Genomic DNA, 21,502 nt, shown 5'->3' with positions numbered 1-21,502 from the left:
CTTAAAAAATTTATACTTTTTACAATTGTACCTAAACTGCAATGATTGGGACCTTCCCCCCCCCCCCCCCCACCCCCCCACACGCACACAAAATGGGGTTAAGTTAGAGTTAAATTTAGAGTTAAGTAAGAAATGTTATGTTATTAACACGGGAAATGAGCTGCCCTTGAATCTGGTGGTGTATGATCCACACTGGTAAATCTTCTCCATGGGGAGGAGGGGAAAGGGAGTGTGTCTGGGGAGGGAAGAGTCTTTAATATGTTGGTTCCTTTTCCAAGGCAGTGGGAAGTGGAGGTGGAGTGGATTCTCTCCCTCAATGATAGTGAAGCTGATTATGCTTTTTTTTTGAAAATTTTATTTATAAACAATAGTGAATCATTCAATCAGAATACAGTCCAATGCATAATATTTTATCTCATAAAACCCACCCACCCCTCCCAACCCCCCTTTAAACTACCCCAAAAAGAAGAATGATAAGAGAAGAGGCGATCTACTAAAACAATAGCATTCAGTCATTTGCCAAGGGTTGGGATCACACCACTTAAAATATTCATAATTTAGTCACATCTGCTCGATATATGGGCTCCAAGTTTTAATAAAAAAGCAATAATTATTTTGTAAATCACATGTTATTTTCTCCAAAGGAATCTCATCTCCACCTGCCATCGTTGAATACTCAATTTCGTCTCATTTTTCCATGTAACTGCAAGACATTTCCTGGCCACTGCCAGGAAATTTGAAATTTATCTAATTTTAATTCCAAACTCAGTGTTTTGATATAACCCAATAAAAATATCTTAGGGTCAAGTGAAATTTTAAATTTAAACATAACCTCCAAAAATTCCTTATTTTTATTCCAAAAACCATCTCACGTAACCAAACTGAATGTAAAAAAAAGTACCCACTTTCTTTTGACATCTAAAACATAAATCAGAAGAAACATATTTAAATTTCTTTAATTTCTCCAGAGTCAAGTATAATTGATGAATAAAATTATAAGGAACCAATCTATACCTTTCATTAAAAATTTTAGCCATACTGTCCTCACATCTTGACGTGCAATCATCTGGAGAAATAGATATTCCCAAGTCTTTTTCCCATTTCACTCTAGTTTTATCAACATCTGGTTTAGGCATTTTGTTCTGCAATAAAGCATATATATCAGATATAAATCTTGATTATATATTTTTTAAAATTAAAAAAACAGCACGGTTGAAGGCTCTCTGGCCCATGAAACCCATGCTTTCAATTAACCTACTGATCATGGGGGAAATTGTACAGATGGTACAGGTCTGGATTCGAACCTGGGTCGTTGGTGCTATAATAACGTTTTACTAACTGTGCCACCCAATTACAGGAATTGAATTTCATGTCCTGGATCTGTACCAAATAAAGCAGCTGTTTTTGAAAATTGTCTCATCCCCTTGTAATACACTCAATGTAGATACAAAGACAAGGCCATTCGGTCCAGCTGGGGCCCCACTGGGAGCATCCTGGTATCTCCCCTCCTGTCCGTGTTTCTGCTCCAGACCAGCCCCCAACCACCTCACCCTGCTAGAATACACTTCAATTTCTTTCTCCTCTCTGTGTTCACTGAGCTGCCACTTCTAGACAGCTGCATTGTTCACCTCAAGGTGAGAAACAAGAGCAGGACTGTGGGCATGGGCTGCCCACTCAAATCTGGTGCTCCTCCACTGGAGTTGGCCCCTGACTCATCTATATTTTGAGCTCTACTTTCCACCCCACCCCACTTTACAGAACCCTTTATAAGCTGTTCCTCTTCTCAATGTGAGGGTCTACGAAATGCTCATCCCAACAGGTGCTGCGATCCCATCACTGATTTCAGCAGCACCTTTACAGCAACCAGCAAGAGACAGTTTGTCACTTATTATGCCAAGAACTCTTCCCAAGGCAGGCAAGATCTGTTGCCATGGAAACCTAACCTTCCACATTGACCATTCGTCCCCATCCTTTTTTTTTACAGCCTTTGTAATGGAGCTTTTTTTTGTACCTGATCTGTGGAATCTACTCTGAATAATGTCTCTCAGCACACGCGGAAATTGTAGTTCCAGCTTGCAATTATGATGCTACAGATGACACACTGGCAGGAAATATTGTATGTATTTTGTTCCCACTGGGCAAGGACAGTGTCCCCAGAAGCCCTCCCACTAACAAGAACAAATAAATCATGGGGTGGGGGCTTCAGGAGCTTTTATTTAAAATCACAAATTTGGCCAACTTTCAGTCTGACTCCTCCTGGCTCCCATCACAGGGATCCGACACAGGGACTTGTGGCACCTATTTACAGAGAATGTGAGCAGGAACAGCATCCTGGTGTTGGATGACAGCCCAGAAGAACGGGGCACTCCGGGAATGCCTGCTGACCTGATCCCTGCTTCACCATGGGATAACACAGTGATGGCTGTTCGGGAGCTGTGCTTATGGTGCACCCAAGCGTGAGGACAAGGCACAGGATGTGCAAGCCAAGAGAGGCCTCTGGCACCTGATCGATGACCTTGCACTGCCTGTTCACAAACTCTGGTGGTAAAGGTGCTCACATTTGCCAGCCAAGCTGGAGAAACCAGGCACACGAGTCGATGACCAATTTTTTCTCTACCCTCCCCTCTGACACTGGGGAGCAGCTCTAATCCAATCAACCCAATCCTTTGTTTTACAGCCTTTGTAATGGAGCTTTTTATATGATTGTCATTGAATTTGATTATGTGCCTTGACCAGAATTTGGAAGGCACTTGTGTATATTTTAATCCACTTGATTAATATCATTTTTTAACACGTTTATTGTTCTTTTCTTTTCCTGTTTTTATAGTCATAAAATGTACGAAGAACCATTGATTGTCATTATAGTGATGACGGAGTAATGTGACGTCCGAGGGGTCCAGTGTTGTGTGTGGAGGAAATGTGGAAGGTGTCTATTGTGGGTGGTCACATGTCCTCTCCACATGGAACATATTCAGAAGTCACATCACTGGCCACCCATTAGTGCACACCTTGACGTTGGCTATTAATGACTGGGTCATTAATGACTGGAAGCACAGATTAGCACTGAATATAACACAGCACATTCTCTCTCTCTGCCTTGTGGTCCAAGACCTGGACATTGCTCCACGCCCGGTCACCGCTGTCGACCTCACTGGAAGTGTCATGGGTAAAATGTGAACTACACTGACGCTGAGCAATAGGTCAATACTTGCAGGGATTCACACCCTATTGGTACAGTGAACCGGATGTGTACAAGAGTCCCTGTTTGTAGACTGAAATCCAAGGTAGTAGTAGTAAAAGCCTTTACATGCCTTCCCCACCCCCTCAACATTTAACACTTAACTAACCTCAGTTACACACGACATTGAAGATAGTCACAACAAAGGTGTGAAACATATATCAGGGTTTTAGGGGTTTGTCACGACACGGTGGCCAGAACTCAGGCTGTATTCTTCTCTCAACTTTTCCTGGTTGGGATGGGATGGACCCCCCCCCCACCCGATTAAGGGATAGACAAGGAAGGTGGGGCATTGAGGCACAATGGTCCACTCTACATTTGTACTCCTATAGAATTTAAGTATGGTTGCCAAATTTTTGTTAAGTGTCATACTTTTTTCTTAAGTTGTTAGTGATTTTCTCCAGGGGTACACAGCTTTGGATTTCTGTGTTCCAGCGAGTAAAGCTCAGGCAGGAGTCAGACTTTCAGGGAAATGTTACGCACTTCCTGGCCACTGCCAAAGTGATAATTATGAATTGGATTTGGAATCTGGGCTGATTCATTGTAAGTCTTCTGTCAGTTATGTTTCCCAACAGGGACAACTCTGGGTCCTGCAGGAATTCTTTACCTGTAAATTTTCCTAGGACTTGACCAGGTTCCACCCAAAAGCACCTCACCTTGGTACATATGCATGCTGCATGCACAAAGGTTCCTGTCTCAATGCCACATCTAAAGCATTGGTCTGATCATTCTGGTTTAGATCAGTTCATTTTTTTCCAGCATCAGGTACAGCTGGTGGAGAACATTGTATTGCACCAGCCTGTACAGCACATTAATGATTGCAGTCACACTGGTCCAACACAATGCTCTTCAATCGTCCAATTCCCACCTCTGCCTTGATTTATGAAGGCCTGGTTTTGGTCCTTGCACTTGGAGCAAATACATTGCTCCCACTTTGAATCAGGGTCTCTATGTCACTGCACTCTGGTAGGGCCATGGTTGGACCTAACGTCCTGCAGAAGGTAGCAGTGGAACATCTTATTTGATAAATCATACTTGTGTGAGTTGTTCGAGTGACATTAGCTGCCCCTGCTCATAACAGTCCATATGCACCTGACGCCATTATGATGGCAAGTGTCCAGTATTTTGTTACCCACCATTTGGGGTTGAGTTGTTTTGGGGGACAGCCCAACTTTGATTCCTAGATATTGATTAATTTTATTCCAAATGAGGATGATTTGTTTTAGTATATAGGGCTGCCTGTTTTCCCAGATAACAATTTTCCATTTATAAATAAAGTCCTCTGCTACCTTCTCACGTACCACATGCAGGTCAATATGTGCCCATGATGTATCTCAACTGGGCTGCCCAATAGTATTTCTTGAAGTCTGGCGTTTATAATCCCAGGTCAATATCTCCATGGAGACCCTGGCTATCTTTCCATTCCATAGAAATGTTCTTATTTGTGAGAGCAAATTTTGGAGGAATCCCTGGGGCAATGCCACAGGCAATGTATTCATTTTAACACATTTGACCCTGCACACCTATTTAAGTCTTCTTCCTGTGTGATGTAATATTTGTAGTGTAGTGGTAGCTACACTGCTACTGAAAGAGCACACAACCAGATGGGTTGAGCTCAGTGAGCAGAACTCATTTATTGCTGGCTGCTGGGCTGGACTTGTACTCCCAGCCCAGTCCTGGCTGAGAACCATGCTGGGGGGCGCTGACGTCACCCGGGCATCACGTGGTCCCCCAGCGCAGGCTTCTGAGCCCTGTGCTGAGAAGAAGGGGAAACCCCTGATGGCGCCATTTTGGCTGACTGCCTCACCGCATGGATTACAAGTGGAGCTGGTTCGCTTGCCTAGTGGTGTGCCACCACACAGCCCCCCCAGAACCGACACCAATGTCCTTTTTAGCTGTGTGGTCCCGCTTCTTGGGCTGGACCATGATGACTGGTTCAGTGGGGTCGAAGTGCGCTAGTTGCAGCCTGTCCACAGAAAACAGTTCCCGCCTGCTACCAATGTGCAGCGTGAACGTAGACCCTGAATGCTGGACAACCTTGTACGGCCCCTCGTAAGGTCTCTGCAGAGGTGCCACGGGTGGGCCCTGACGAATAAAAATGTACTCTGCGGAAAGCAGCTCACTGGGGACGTGAATTGGCCATGTGCCGTGTCTGGGCGGTGGTGGAGGTGCCAAGGAGTCCAGCGGGCCCGGTGGTGGGAAAGCAGCTCGTGTGGCGACCACTGGGGGTTGTCGTCTAAGTAAATGAAGAACTCACCAGGAAGTGCCAGCGGTGCGCCGTAGACCAGCTCAGCTGATGACGTCTGCAGATTCTCCTTGGGCATGGAGCAGATGCCCAGGAGCACCCAAGGCTGTTCGTCCGCCCAGTCAGGACCAGTGAGGCGTGCCATGTGCTGACTGAAGGTGGCAGTGCAAATGCTTGACCAGCCCATTGGCCTGTGGATGATAGGCCGTGGTGTGGTGTAGCTAATTCCCCAACCTGTTGGCGAGCGGTAACCAGAGCACAGAGGTGGACTGGGTGACCCGATCGTTGGTGAGATGATTCAGAAAGCGAACCAGGTGACCCAACCGTGCAACAGCGCTCGAAAGCAGGAGTCCGTGGAGGCATCCAGAATCAGGATCACCTCGGACCAATGAGTGGTGCGGTCCACCATCGTGAACAGGTAACGGTTGCCCTGGGAAATGGGTAAGGGCCCGACTATGTCCACGTGAATGAGGCTGAACCGTTCCCGGACATGCTCGAACTCTTTCACGGGCGCCCTGGTGTGCCTGTGTACCGTGGACATTTGTCAATGGGTACATGTTCTAGCCCAAACTACGATTGGCTTCTGCAGCCCGTGCCAGGCAAACCGCTCTGCCACCATCCGGACTGTAGACCTGATGGATGGGTGCAAAAGATCGTGGATGTGATGGAAGACTTGCCTGTGCCACTGCTGGGGAACCACTGGCCACGAGGTGCCCATGGAGACATCACACAGGATGGTGCTTCCGCTGTTCGGAGTCAGGAGGTCTCGGAAATTCAGGCCCGTGATGGCAGTCCTGAAGGCTCACGTCTCCTCATTGGACTTCTGGTCCCAGCCGAGCTGGTCGAAGTCAAGGCCAGGCATCAGCGCGCAGATGGCCAGTCGCGAGAGTGCATTGACGACCACATTGTCCTTCCCTGCCTTGTGCTGAATGTCGGTGGTAAACTCCGACATGAAGGAGAGTTGACGCTACTGGCGGGCCGACCAGGGGTCACTCGCCATTGCCAGTGCCTGGGTGAGGGGTTTGTGATCAGTAAAGATGGTAAAAGCCCTCCCCTTCAAGAAATAGCAGAAATGCTGCACCGCCAGGTATATGCCCAGTAACTCACGGTCAAAAGTCTTATACTTGCGCTCTGGTGGGCAGAGAAGCCGGCTGAAGAATGCCAGCGGCTTCCATTGTTCATTCACCTGCTGCTCCAGGATGGCACCGATGGCTGTGGCAGAGCCATCGATGGAGAATGCCATATGCAGGTCAGTGTGCAGGTGGGCAAGCATAGTAGCCTTCGTGAGGGCATCCTTGGTGGCCTCGAATGCACTGCAGGCCTCTGGGGTCCAGGTGAGCGTTTTGTGCTTGGCTGCAACGAGGGCAAACAGTGGCTGCATGACACGTGCAGCTCCCAGGATGAATCGGTCGTAGAAGTTGACCATACCCGCGAACTGCTGCAGCCCCTTGAGATTGTCCGGACGTGGGACTCCTAGATAGTGGTGACCTTCGTAGCGGTGGGCGTGGCTCCCTCGGCCGTGATGGTATGGCTAGGGACTGCATGGACTCTTTCCCAAACTGGCATTTGGCTGGGTTGATGGTGAGGCCGAAGTTGGCCAACTGGGAGAAGAGGTGAGCCTTGTGTTGCGTCTGATCCCTGCTGGCAACAAGGATGTCGTCTAAGTAAATGAAGACGAAAACCAGGTCCTTGCCCACTGAATCCATGAGGTGCTGGAAGGACAGAGCGGCGTTCTTGAGCCCGAATGGCATGTGAAGGAATTCGAACAAGCTGAAGGGGGTGATGTTGGCCATCTTGGGGATGTCCTCAGGATGCACCAGGATCTGGTGATACCCGTGTACCAGGTCAACCTCGCACCATGCAAGTTGGCTGTAAAGTCCTGGATGTGAGGGATGGGATAATGGTTAGGAACTGTTGCCTCATTGAGCGTCGACAGCAGGGGCACCAGCTGGCAGACGCTTTCGGAACCAGATGGAGTGGCGAGGCCCACAGGCTGACGGAGTGCTGAATGATCCCCAGCTCTAACAGATGCAAAAACTTCTCCTTCGCCACCTGGAGCTTGTCAGGTGGGAGGCGGTGTGTCTTGGCATGAACCGGTGGGCCCTGGGTGGGGATGTGATGGAACACCCGGTGGCATGGCGAGGCAACGGAGAACTGTGGCTTGAGGAGGGCCGGAAACTCATCCAGGATTCACTGGAACTCATCTCTGGGCATGCTGATCGTGGCCATCTGCGGTGCTCTGTGCGGGAGGCGTCAAGATGAACAATCTGGAAAGTATGGGTGTCCACCAGGTGCATACCCCGAATGTCCACCAGAAGCCCATGGGCGAGGAGGAAGTCAGGACTCAGGATGGCGGTCGGAATGGACAAGACGGTGATCCTTCACAAGAATTTTCGTCGGCTGATCTGGAAGTGGACTGTCTTGTCTCCATACGTCTTGATCTCTGTTGTGTTGGCCGCATGGAGGGGAGGTCCTCGAGGTCGGTTTCTGGACTTGATGGCCATGGCTGGGATGATGCTGATCTGGGCCCCATTGTCGACAAGGAACCGCCAGCCGCTGACTGAATTCCATAGGTAGAGGAGGCTGTGTCCTTGGCCAGCTGCCGCAGCCATTAACAACGGCTGGCCTGGTCGTTTCCCTGGAACGAGCAGGGCTGACGACACTTCCGAGCCTTGGTTCCCCAGTGCTGGTGGTAGAAGCAGATGCCTGGAGCAGATGCCGTGTCCCTGGTTATGCTCTTGGTGGCCCTTGCAGGGGACAGTTTCTCTACCACAGCAGTAGGGGCAGCCTTGGCATGGTTATGCCTGTGCCTTGTGACCTGCTGGACTGCCGAACCCTCTGGGAATCCCTCGAGCCATAGCTCTTGGGCCTTCTGAGTGACCTTCCTTGGGTCGGTAAAGCTTGGGTCGGTAAAACCAGTAATGGCCGGATGTCCTCAGGTAGATGGTCAAGGAAAATGTGCTTGAAGAGTGGGCAGTTGGTGTGATCACCCATTAGCATGAGCATCTCGTCCATCAGCTCCATCGGTGACCTGTCCCCAGGGCGTCGAGGTGCAGCATCTAAGTGGCACGCTGGCGCCTGGATAGTCCGAAGGATTTGGTGAGCACTCACTTGATGGTCTCATATTTGTCTTCAGTGGGTAGGTGCTGAACGAGCTGCAGCACCCGTTTTGCGGTGGCCTGGTCCAGGGTGGTGATCACATGGTAGAATTTAGTCGTGTCAGATAAAATCTGGCGGAGGTGAAACTGAGCCTCCGCATGGCCGAACCAGGTCTCTGGCTCCTGAACCCAGAATTCAGGCAGCTTGACGGCTATAGCACTGATCCCAGGTTCGCTCATAATGGGTTCAAAGATGTTTGAACCAGTTGGGGTCACCAATTGCAGCAGCAGCTACACTGCTACTGAAAGAACACACAACCAGATGGATTGAGCACAGTGAGCAGAACTGATTTATTGCCAGCTGCTGGGCTGGACTTATACTCCCAGCCCTGACCTGGCTGAGAACCGTGCTGGGGGGCACTGACATCACCTGGGCATCACATGGTCCCCCAGCATGGGGTTCTGAGCCCTTTGCTGAGAAGGGGAAACCCCTGAAAGCGCCATTTTGGCCGGCTGCACCACTGCGTGGATTACAAGCGGGGCCAGTTCACCTACCTAGTGGTGTGCCACCACAGTAGATGTATTTGGGAGATAAATTGGTAAAATTAGAGTAGGTTACAGACATACACACATTTTAAAACAGATCTTATTTGAAATACTGAATAATTCATATTCAGTGACTTTACAGAAACTATGGAGAATGCTATGCACATTTCAACAGTAGGTGCTAATTGAATGAATGGACTGGAGACACTCTTGGTATTGAAAGCTCTTTGCAAGGGTTTTGACAGAGGGGACAGAAAGGTCACTCCTGTGTTCTTGTTGATCTAAGAACAACAGATGGGAGCAGAAGACTAACTCCTATTGATTTCTGGAGAAGGATGGGGGTTTTGGCAAGTGTGTGTGTGTGTGTGTGTGTGTGTGTGTGTGTGTGTGTGTGTGTGAGAGAGAGAGAGAGAGAGAGAGAGAGAAAGAGAGTGACTGAACAGTCAGCTGAAACAAGCAGGAGAAGCTTGTTGAAACTGAAACAAAAGCTCTGGAGCAGCGGATGGCTGGAAGTGTTATCTGTCTGATGTTTCTCATGGAACAGAAGGGAACTCTGTGTTAGCCTGACAGAAAGAGGTTATCATCTGGAGAACCCTGATGGGGCAAGTTTCATCAGCAAGACATTGTAGTGTCTAATGGTGGTACCTCAGTATAAACATTTACCTTTCGAGCACCAAAACCTGGTGAACTTTATACATGTTAAATTCTGTGCACAGTATAAGAATTGCCTGCAACCAGAGAACTTGGTCGAATGAGAAGTGAGATTGAACTGTGGACCAAAGAACTTTTCTTAAATTTACACACACGTTACATACACGTGTGCTTAGAATTAGAAGGGGGTTAAGTTGGGTTAGTCAATAGAGATATGTTAAAGTTTGATTCTACTTTCATGTTTAAAGATAATTAAAAACAACTTTTGTTTAAGTAACTACTTAACTCAGTAAATGTATATTGTTGCTAGGTTTTGGAGTCCTTTGGGCTCGTAACACCAGGCATGCTCTAAAACCCTTGATGCCCAGATCCTGGCGAATGGCTTTGGCTAGTGGCTCCATGTCTAGAATGAACAAGGCTGGAGATAATGGGCACTCTTGTCTACTTGATCTTGTCAGTAGAAAAGCTAGAGAAATTTGTTCATTGGTTACAACTTAAGCCTTGGGCTCATTGCATAGTGCCCTTGTCCAATGTATAAAATTTAGCCCTAACCCCAACTATTTCACCACTTTAATAGAAAATCCCACTCAAATCTGTCAAATGCCTTTTCTGCATCCAAGGCCACTGCCAAACCTCTCATTTCTGGTTAGTGCCAGATGCATTATACTCAACAGTCTGCCTATGTTATTCACTGCCTGTCTTTTTTGCACAAAGCCCACTTGATCTTTATTTAATTGTTCAGACAAATGTTTTGCCAATGTATTTGCCAGGACTTTGACAAGTATCTCATAATCATTGTTTAGTAATGAAATGGGTCTATAAGAAAATGGCATGAGCAGATCTTTGTCTTTTTTAAGAATCATCGTAATAATTGCTGTCAAAATAGATTCCAAGAAGGTATGGGTCTCCATTGCCTGGTCCACCACCTCCATGTAAAAAGGCATCAGTAAATCTTTAAATTCCTGCTAAAACTCAGGTGGAAACCCATCCTCCCCGAGAGACTTTTTAGTCTGCAGCTGTGAAATATAAAGTGTTCACAATCACTATTCTGGAGACAAAGTCTTGGAGAACAGGTTCAGCTTTATTTCAAGTCTGCAGAGTCGGGGGTCCCTGGTCTGGAGACACACCGGAGGTTCAGAATCATCACTCTTTTGTACAGTCCTGCACTCAACATCACCCCACCTTCATTTACCTTCTTCCACTCAGAATCCCAATACATTACAACATTCTCCTTCTCCCTTCCATCAATACAGGTATCACTCAGTTCCTCCCTCTTCATACATCGCATGTTAATTAGTTCATTTCCCCCTTATGGGCATCTAAGTTAATATTCATGTCTCTATTAAGCAAGCGCTTATAGACTACCTTAGGTCACTGTACCAGCCTGAACCAGATCCTTGCATTCTTGAGGCTCCTGATAAGAGGCCTACTAGCTAGTATTGTTTGTTTTCAAGCTCTCATCTACATTCTTTGCATTCCGTCCCTTTTCACAGAATGGTACGAGTTTAATCATCTTCAACCATATTTCACAATTCCTCCCTTTTCTCTTTACCATGTATTTTTGATTAAACTGCATTATTGTTCACTTTTTGTTTCCTCAAATTGTTGTAACATGATTTGAATTTGTCATTGTTCATCTGCCATGGTTTTTTTTTTAATGCTATCTGCTTCGCTCCAGTAGCTGAGTCGATTAATCTGGTAATAACACATCGTAGGATGGCCAATCCAATAAATAAACCCACTATAATCATTAAACCATATATTGCAAGGTGCATTAACCATGGCCCCCAACCTCCGAAATTCCAGTTTCCCCATGTCCAATCACTCCATACACCTTTTTGATATTTGTCTCTAGCCTCCTGGATTTTCTCTCTATACTTTTTAATAGCACAAGTCCCCCCTATCTCTGCTAAAATAAAATCAAGGGCCATGCAATTTGAGGACTGTAGGTCGAATGGTGGTCATTTCTGTAGTTATTGACTGGACTTGAGATTGTGCTTCCCCAAGCACCAGGTCCATAGCATTTATTAGTTTGTCGAGGGTGGCTGCCAATTCTTGAATCTCAACCCCAGCTCGTGAGGCTCCATATGCCGGGAAAAAATCCACATGAGACGATCGCCTTCAGTCACACTTCTTTTACTTTGCCCATGGGATGAGACTAGTAGAGGTAGTTATTTTGAGTGCAGTTATTTGCAGTCCTCCCATTTCCCTCTCCGGCCCAGACACAGTCCCCAATGTCCTGGATATCCTCTTCCCTCAACGGGTACAATCTCACCATTATACGTCCTTCCACTGGAGCGGTACCGACTCCTAGTCTAATTTGCAGATCTCGCCCCATCAGATTCACCACCCCAGCTTGAGGAACCAGAATCAGGTCTTCAATTGCCTCCCTGTCTTGATACTTCACACAGACCCCCTTCATCAGATATATTTAATTGTGGACTAGTGAATCTAACTTATTCGCTTGAAGAAAATAATGTTTAATGATGATCTAGTGGCCTCTGTGTCCACCAGAAAAACGGCATCCTCTTTGTTGGGTCCCACCTGGAAGAAACCCTGATACCTTTAATCCTCCCCAAAAGTCATCATCTCTTTAATTTGGGACATTCCTGTTTGAAATATCCCACTTTCCCACAATAGTAACACCCTGCCTGCTGGGGTTACCCAAAACTCAAGTACATCAACATAATAACAACTGGAACATTTCCATCACTCAATTTCTCTATCAGAGGTGTCCCTCTGGTGGAGTCTAATCTCCTGGATGGAAGGTATAAGGCTCGTTGAGGAGGATTCATGTTGAACTAAATCTTTGGGGTCCCAATCCTGATAACCCTTTAGATACTTTATCTGCTGCCTCATTAAGTTAAGAAATCATATCTTTATCATGGGTATGTGCTCAACTTTAAACTGCAAACAAATTGGTATCTTGTGTTGCCCCTTTAAGAGTATTCCTGGCAATCTTTGTTCTGTGCTCTGTAGTATTCTGCACAAACTGGCTGCATTATCTCTTCTTCTGGGCTTCCTGACAATTTGCCTGGCTGGTATCTTATGTTTTTATGCTGAGTTCTCTCTGTCCTCACTGAGAACAGCTTAATTTTTGAACTGTGCAAATGCAGACAATCGTGTTTTAACAAAAGCTTCTAGAATTTTCCACAGACTTTAAATGTTAACTTCTTTGTTACAGTGGTCGGATGATTTATCATGGCTCTGGGTTCGAGCACTAATAGTATCTGAAAATACTTTGGGTATTGCTGGCTAGGGGACTAGATACAGGCAGATGATTATGCTAGTGGTGGTCCTTAGGTGGTCCCCGAGGAGTACTCAGGGTCACTCGTCTCTCCCTCCTCCATCAGCCTTAGGACTTCCATTTGACTACGTAGTCTTTGTTTATCCTCCTGTGCAGGAGGCTTCTCCTGCCTACCCTTTGCTTTTTTCCTTTCCTGATTTTTCCTGTCCTGCTCCTTTCATTCTTTCTGGAGGACATCCATAGGTTTACTGACCCACTTTCTGACAGTTTTACAGCATTAGTTTGGCAATCTGCAAACCTATCTCTTTTCCTCATGTTTTTCCTGCCTGTCTGAGCTCTTCTGTCCTGCCTCCTCCAGCTCCGGGGCACAGGCCTCTACCCCTCCATTGGACTCTCTCACCTGTTGGTGTTCCTCGGGAGGGATATCACCAGCATCCTGATGATTCTCCCCTTCCCTCTGACTGTCATATGGCAGGGGAGGGTACTTCAAAGGATCCCAGGGAGGAACGTCTTCCTCCTCATTTTTCACAGCAACCTTAAACAATTCGGTCACCCAGATCCAACACACTGCATAATCCTCCGGGTCTGGAGGACTTCTTTCATTTACGAATAAATTTAATTTCTGACATATTGAATCTTCATCTGACCTCAGTCAGGGTCACCAAACCGAAGTCCCCAGAATTGGAGTCTGAGGCCATTTGTAATAACAAAATTTTATCATAGTCTCCTTAGTCTTTCCCTGGGTCCTTCCCCGACCCAAGTTTCCTAACATCCGCCCCAATGGACTTTCAGGCGGAATGTCAATCCCGGGACCCCCACTCTGGAGTCCCTTCTTCTCGGGTACTCTTATTACCCATATCCCTCTCAGATCACTCACTCCTGACAGAATCTCAATCGCTCGAGTAGTACTTAATAGTCAATTTTTCTTACCCAAGTGTAGTGCACGAGAGTTGCCCTGACTGAACCACTCCTCTTACCAGAGTCCCTTCTTCTGTTCCACTCACTCTACCGGAGCTTCCCTAGGTCCTGTTCTCCAGAGTCTCCTGTCCGAATATCACTCGCTCAAACCGCTGAAAGCAAGCAAGGAAATCAGAGACCACTGAAATCAGTGGGGTGCACCTTCTCGTTCTTCAATAGCCAGTCACCAAGCAGTGGGAGTTGAGGATCCCGGATGAGACCCCAAGCTTGTGAAATATAAAGTGTTCACAATCACTACTCTGGAGACAAAGTCTTGGAGAACAGGTTCAACTTTATTTCGAGTCTGCAGAGTCGGGTGTCCCTGGTCAGGAGTCACACCGAAGGTTCAGAATCATCACTCTTTTGTACAGTCCCGCACTCAACATCACCCTACCTTCATTTACCTTCAGAATCCCAATACATTACAACATTCTCCTTTTCCCTTCCATCAATACAGGTATCACTCAGTTCCTCCCTCTTCATACGTCGCATGTTATGTTAATTAGTTAATTCCCTCCTTAGGGGCATCTAAGTTAATATTCATGTCTCTATTAAGCAAGCGCAGTGCCAGCTATAGACTACCTTAGGTCACTGTACCAGCCTGAACCAGATCCTTGCATCCTTGGGGCTCCTGATAAGAAGAGGCCTATTAGCTAGTATTGTCTGTTTTCAAGCTCTCATCCACATTATTTGCATTCCATCACTTTTCACAGAATGGTGTGAGTTTAATCATCTTCAACCATATTTCACAGCAGTGAATTCAATGCTTTCCCCATCTCTTCTTCTGTAAAGAGAAGATCTAGACCTTCCTAACTCTAATTTAGACAGGAACTGCTGGCTTTATCAGACCTCACTGTTAACCCTCACAGAATTCCCTGAAGGTCTCATTAATCTCTTTGGGTTTATGCCTGGTCCTGCTATTCCCAGCCTGTATTGCACTGAGTGTGCTTGAGGCTTTTTCTGTCTTCTACTCTCTGCTTTCTTCCTACAAGCCAATATTTTACCTACACACCTATATCACCCACACTGATTCCACGTCTCATGAATTTCTGGATGAGTCTCTTGTGCCGGACCTTGCCAAATGCCTTGCTAAAACCCATGTAGACTACATCTACTGCCCTACCCTCATCAATTTCTTCTGTTACCCCCTTAAAAAACTCATTTAGATTGTGAAGCACAACCTTCCTTTCACAAAGCCATGTTTACTCTCCTGCACATACATCCTATCCTTAAGAATGAATCTTCTCCTTTAGTTTACACACCACTGATATAAGACTCATCAGTCTATAATTCCCAGGATTCTCCGCCAATCCTCTCGCACCTTCCCTGCAGTCAGAAAGGATTCAAAGATCATAGCTACTGCCCCAGCTATCTCTACTCTCACTTCCCACAGCAGCCTGGGGTAAATCGTGTCCAGAACTGGAAACCTTTCAAACTTTTTGAGAAGATCCAACAACTTTCCAGGACATGGGCCTGTTCAATTTCAACCTCACCCTGATGAAGGTCCTTTTCGCTTGTGAATACGATGCAAAGTATTCAATTATTACCTCCCCAACCTCCTCAGCCTCCAGACACATGGTGCCTCCTTTATCCTTTAGCGGCCCGACCTTCATTCTTCTTCCTCTTTCAATTTTTTAAAATTGTTTTTTATAATAAATTCAGTACAATTAAAAGGGAACAAAAATACAATATCACAAGTGTATATTGAGATACAAGTTCAAACGGTATGAGCTCAGTCCCCCTTCCACTGCACTAGATGAAGACAGAAAGACATCAAAAATATTATATAATATATACCTAACCTACTCTATTCAAAAAAACTAACCAAAAAATACATCTGAGTAGCTTATCTTTACATATATATTGTAGCTTTTGATTTGAAAAATAAAGATAAGATTATATCACATCTGGAAGAGTGAGTACATCTAATCACCTTAAAAACATTTACATTAAATGAAAATAAGACATAAAAGGTCGCCATGTATATTAAAATTTCACCCATGAATCAAATACATGATACCTAAGTTTTTCTAAAACATAATACGAGAACCACTGAAACACTGTTGGAGGTTTACAGTCTTTCCATTTGAATAGGATGGTTCTTCTAGCCAACAATGTAGAGAAGGCCAACCCATTACGCAGGTACTGAAAAACTCCCTATATCTGGGTTAATAACCCCGAAAAGAGTAGTTTCTGGAATGGGACGTAGCTCCACCTGAAATGCAGTTGTAAAGATATTAAAACTATCTTTCCAATTGATTTCTAAGGATGGACTAGACCAAAACTTATGTCTCAATGCAGCAATATCAGATTTGCATCTGTTACAAGTAGGGTTAATATTAGAAAAGATACAAGCTAGCTTATGTGAACATGATGCACCACTTTGAAATGGGTTAATGAATGTCAGCACATATTGAAGATGTCTTCACCGGTTAAAGAATTTTATCCCTTAGATCCACCGATAAGGGTCTTGTAAGTTCAGCACTTTCCCAGTTTCATCCTTTTCCATAACTATGTTGAAGCTAAGGGAGTTGTGGTCACTCTCACCAAAGTGCTCCCCACCGAGAGGTCCGCTACCTGACCAGGTCCACCACCTGAACCAGATCCAGTACGGCCTCTCCCCTAGTCGGCTGGTCCACAGACTGTGTCCAGAATCCTTTTTGCACAAACCTGACAAATTCGTCCCCATCTATCCCTCTTGCAGTGAGCAGGTGCCAGTCAATATTAGGGAAGTTGAAATCACCCATAACTACAACCCTGTATTTCCCACACCATTCCAAAATCTGATTGGTCATCTGCTCCTCAATATCCTGAGGGTCATTTGGGGTCTTTAGACCACTCCCAGCACAGTGACAGCTCCTTTCCTATTTTTGACTTCCATTCACACCAACTCAGTGGACACCGCCTCTTCAGCGTCCTCCCTTTTTATCGCGGTGATACTAACCCTGATCAGTAATGCTACTGTACACCCCCTATCTTTTATACCTCCCATTTTATTCTTTAAAACACCTAAACCCGGGTACCTGCATCAGCCGATCCTGCCCTTCCTCCAGCCACGTTTCAGAAATGGCCACAACATCATAGATCCACATGCCGATCAATGCTCTGTTCATCCCCTTTATTCCTAATGCTCCTAGCGTTGAAATATACACATTTCAACCCCTCTAACTGGCTATCTTTATGCTTTGACCCTGCCTGTCCTTCCTCATCAACTAAGAGCACATAGCTTCATGCTTTGCCTTCATAATCTGATTTCCACTCCCCTGCCAAACTAGTTTAAACCCTTCCCAGCAGCTCGAGGAAACCTGCCAGTGAGTTTCTCCAGCACTTTTGTGTATTACACTTCAAACACACTGATGGGATACTGGACTGTGCTTTGATGCCTTGCAGAGTCACAAGTGAAGTGTTGCTTCACTTGTAAGGACTGTTGGGGGGGGTGGGGGTGGGGAGCAGCCAGTAGATGTGGGTGTAGTATCTGGTGCAGACACAGGGATGGGCCTCAGGTGGGGGGAATTAGGAGGAAGGGATGAGCGGGTGAGGGAGTTGCAGAGGGAGCGAATCCCTGCAGAGAGGGGAGGGGAAAGGTGTTTCTGGTGGTGGGATCCTGTTGTAAGTTGTGAACCTTGCAGAGAAATTCCCATTTGATGCAAGGGAGAAGAACCAAAGGAGTCGGCTGCATAACGATTGGGGTTGGCACGAGGAGAACCCCTTCCGTACAGTGAGTGGATCAGTCTGGGAGAAGCTGTGGGAAAGGGAGGTGAACACAGGCTCAAATTTTTAAAATAACATAAAATTTAGAGACATACAGCCCGGGTAACAGGCCATTTCAGCTCACGAGTCTGTGTTGCCCAATTTACACCCAATTAACCTACAACCCCAGTACATTTTGAAGGTGGGAGGAAACCAGAACTCCTGGGGAAAACCACACAGACATGGGGAGAACATACAAACTCCTTACAGACAGCGTGGTTTCGCTGGTGCTGTGACGAGCTGTAACCACTATGTTAACCGTTCCACCCCATTTGCTTTCCAAACTAAATGTCTCAAATTAGGCACAAAAAAAGATTCAATATTCCTGTGAATTGTAAGGAGAGGCTGGAGCAGAGGAGGCTAAGGAAGACGGGACCTTATGGAGATTTATAAAATCACCAAGGGCATGGAGAAGGTCATCAGTCTCCATCTTTTCCCCAGGACAGGGGAGTCTAAAACTGGAGGGGGGGGGGGAATTTACAACAGACCCAAGGGGGACACCATGACTCAGGGGATTATTGTTCCTGATGTGGCCTCCTCTATGAGAGAGACTGGACGTAAGACTGGGAGATTGCTTCATTGAGCACCTTCACTCTGTCTGCTGTAAATCACGGGGATCCTCCCAATGAACAACCATTCAATTCTCGGCCCCATTCCCACACCCACGTGTCTGTCCACAGCTTCATCCACAGGTAAACTGAGGCTAACGGCAAATTTGGAGGAACCTCTAATATTCCATCTGGACACCTTTCAACCAGATGGGATTAACATCAACTTCTCCAATTTCCATTAGACCCCTTGAGTCCCTCTCTCTTTCCCAATTCCCCGTCTCCTTTTCTCCAGCTCCCCACTCCCCTTCCCAATCAGAGATCCACCCCCTATCATGCCTCAGGTTCTTCCCGCCCACTTGTATCCACCTGTTAGCATAAGCTCCTCCCTTTTCCTCCCTCTCTCATATCACACTGCAGTCCCAGCATCTGCAGACTCCCCTATTTAACTTTACACAGAGGGTAGTGGGCATGTGGAATGAGCTGCCAGGGGAAGTAGTGGAGGCGGGTGAACTTAGAAGATATATATTCAGCAACATGAATCAGAAAGGTGTAACAGGGATCTCAGCTAAATGAGGCCAGCAACAACAAGCTGGACTGAGTGGCCTGTTTTCTGCCTGTGCTGCATAACTTTATGAACCATCAAGACTAATCCGTGACCCAACTCCGAATGCTCACCCATGCCCTGTGATAGTACAGATTCTAGTGTAGGATGACTGTGATTGGCTGAGAGCGTAGCCATGCCTACTGGCAGGTCTTAAAGGGTTGCTCCTAGCCAGACCAGGTCATTCTGGACTGGTCAATCTACATGTGATACACTCCAGTCTTCTAATTAATAAAAGCCTTGGTTTGGATCAACAAGCCTTTGATTCTTCCGACGCGCTCTACATGTCCCATACCCCTTGGGTCAGAAAACATTCATTCACCTTGAGTTTCCAAATGACAGCTTACGAAACACCAATTCCCACTTGTGGCAAAGGCTTCCAGACTAACTCCCCAAGTTCTGCTCCCCAAATGGCCAGGCACCATAATCCCACCACTCCCCACCCCCAGCCCGCTCTATCACCAGATTAGGGAGAGGAGGGAAAAGCTTTCAGTTGCCTTACAGTCAATGGGACCGGGCAGAATAATAGTTCAGCACAGGATAGATGAGGCAAATGACCTGTTTCTGTGCCGCTCTGTGGTTCAACAGCAGAAAGATCATTCAAATAATTCTAACTGCTGCCCAAGAAAAGACCTCACTGTTCAAGGTCCAGGTTATTTATGTGACATGTGCCAAGTACATTCAGGTACAGGACAGTTACAGGGGCCGTTAAGATCAGATGGAAGGGGACAGGACAGTGAAAACAGTCCAACCCTGGTTAGAATAACAGGGGTGTGGGGTCAGATCAGCAAAAGAATCTGGCTCACTTGTGGACCCGCTGGTGCTTCAACAAGCCAGTTGACTGGGTGAAGCTCTTGCCGCAGCTGAAGCAGGTGAAAGGCTTTTCCCCCATGTGGACCCGCTGGTGTGTCAGCAGGTTGTATGTCAAGGTGAAGCCCTTCTCACACTCGGGGCAGGTGAACGGCCTCTCCCCAGTGTGGACCCGTTGGTGCTTTCGCAGGTTAGAGGAGTGGGTGAAGTCCTTGCCACACTCAGGGCAGGTGAAGAGCCTCTCCCCGTTGTGGACCTGCCAGTGTATCTCAAGGTTGGACCTGTTTGTGAAGGCCTTCTCACACAGGGCAGGCGAACAGCTTTTCACCAGTGTGACCCGCTGGTGGGCCAGAAGGTCAGCAGTCTTGATGAAACCCTTGCAGCACTCGGAGCAGGTGAAGGGCCTGTCATCAGTGTGGACCCACAAGTGCATCTCAAGCTGGGACAAAATGGCAAAGGCTTTCTTGCACTCGGGAGAGATGAACGGCTTTTCCCCAGTGTGAGCCCACTGGTGGGTCAGCAGATGGGAGGTCTGGGTGAAGCACTTGTAGCACTCGGAGCAGGTAAAATTTTTTTCCATGGTGTGGACCCGCTGGTGGGTCAGCAGGTTGGAGAACTGAGTGAAGTCCTTACCACACTTGGGGCAGGTGAAGGGCTTCTTCCCAGTGTGGACCAGCTGGTGCCTCCACAGGCTGGAGGTCTGGGTGAAGCCCTTGCCACACTCGGAGCAGGTGAAAGGACTCTCTCCATTATGCATCCACTGGTGTAAAATAAAAAATAAAAAATAAGTTTTGTTTCAGGTTAGGGACTCCGACTAGCACTAATATTTAAAACTTATGACTTACCAACAAATTCAAACTTCTTTTTTTCCTGGACTTCTTGAACTTTGAACACATATTCCAACGAAGCTTCATAAAAATTTTGCCGTTCCTTATCAATTTGTGTGTCAGCCTCTTGTAAATGTGCTTCCTTTTTCCTTGATGAGAGATTTAAATGTTTTTCCATTTCTCACATTACAATGTAATGTACTGAATTCACCAGACAAAGTGGAAATACTGTTTGAAGTCTGTCATTAACTTAGGATGGGTCATCTCAAAGGCCAAGTTGTGACCCAGACATTCTAAAGCTCCTATTTATTTGTATTCTAAGCCCCTCCTGCACCAGGCCCTCCTCTATCTTTGTCCCCTCTCCATTTCTGATCTAAACACTATCCCTGATTGATCACATTTGCAGACACAAGGCCAGGTTTCACGTGTCCATTAATAATGTTCACCTCTACCTTTCCACCATCTCTGGTCCACTTCACTCTGTCAGCCCACGCATGCTGTTCAGCCAACACGTGGATGAGCAAAAATTTTCCACACATGAATCTGGGGCAGATGCTGCCGTTGTGTTTTGACCCAACACAACCTCAACTTCCATTGTCTGGGACGCAGCAGAGTTTTTGTTTAATCTACATCTACAATTCTTCACTACAGTGTCAAATCTCATCTCTGTACCGTCACCTGGCTGAGTTCATCAGCTGATGGAAACCTCATCTCTGCCTCTCTTTAACAACATATAAGGAACAGGAGTAGGAATTGGCTTGTTCTGCCATTCACTAGACCCTGGTGCCATGGACTCAGCACCATTTACTCGCCCATTTCCCACAACCTCTACAACAGAGAACACAGAAATCTACAGTACTGTACAGTCCCTTTCACCTTCAGTTCGGTGCTAACCTAATAATCAACTCGAACAACTGCTTAGTATGACAGATTATGATATATTTCATAATATAAATATTATATAACCAAATGGGTTATATA

General features: G+C 46.4%; 1 pseudogene; it reads right to left on the bottom strand.

Moving 5' to 3' along the window:
* LOC138761562 (zinc finger protein 420-like) overlaps nt 1-21,502 on the bottom strand; it is a 162,930-nt pseudogene that overhangs the window by 70,579 nt on the left and 70,849 nt on the right.

The sequence above is a fragment of the Narcine bancroftii genome, chromosome 4 (genome assembly GCF_036971445.1).
Source record: "Narcine bancroftii isolate sNarBan1 chromosome 4, sNarBan1.hap1, whole genome shotgun sequence".
NCBI classification, from domain to species: Eukaryota; Metazoa; Chordata; class Chondrichthyes; order Torpediniformes; family Narcinidae; genus Narcine; species Narcine bancroftii.
The sequence above is the reverse complement of the archived record's forward strand: the minus strand, read 5'-3'. Positions and strand labels throughout refer to the sequence as shown.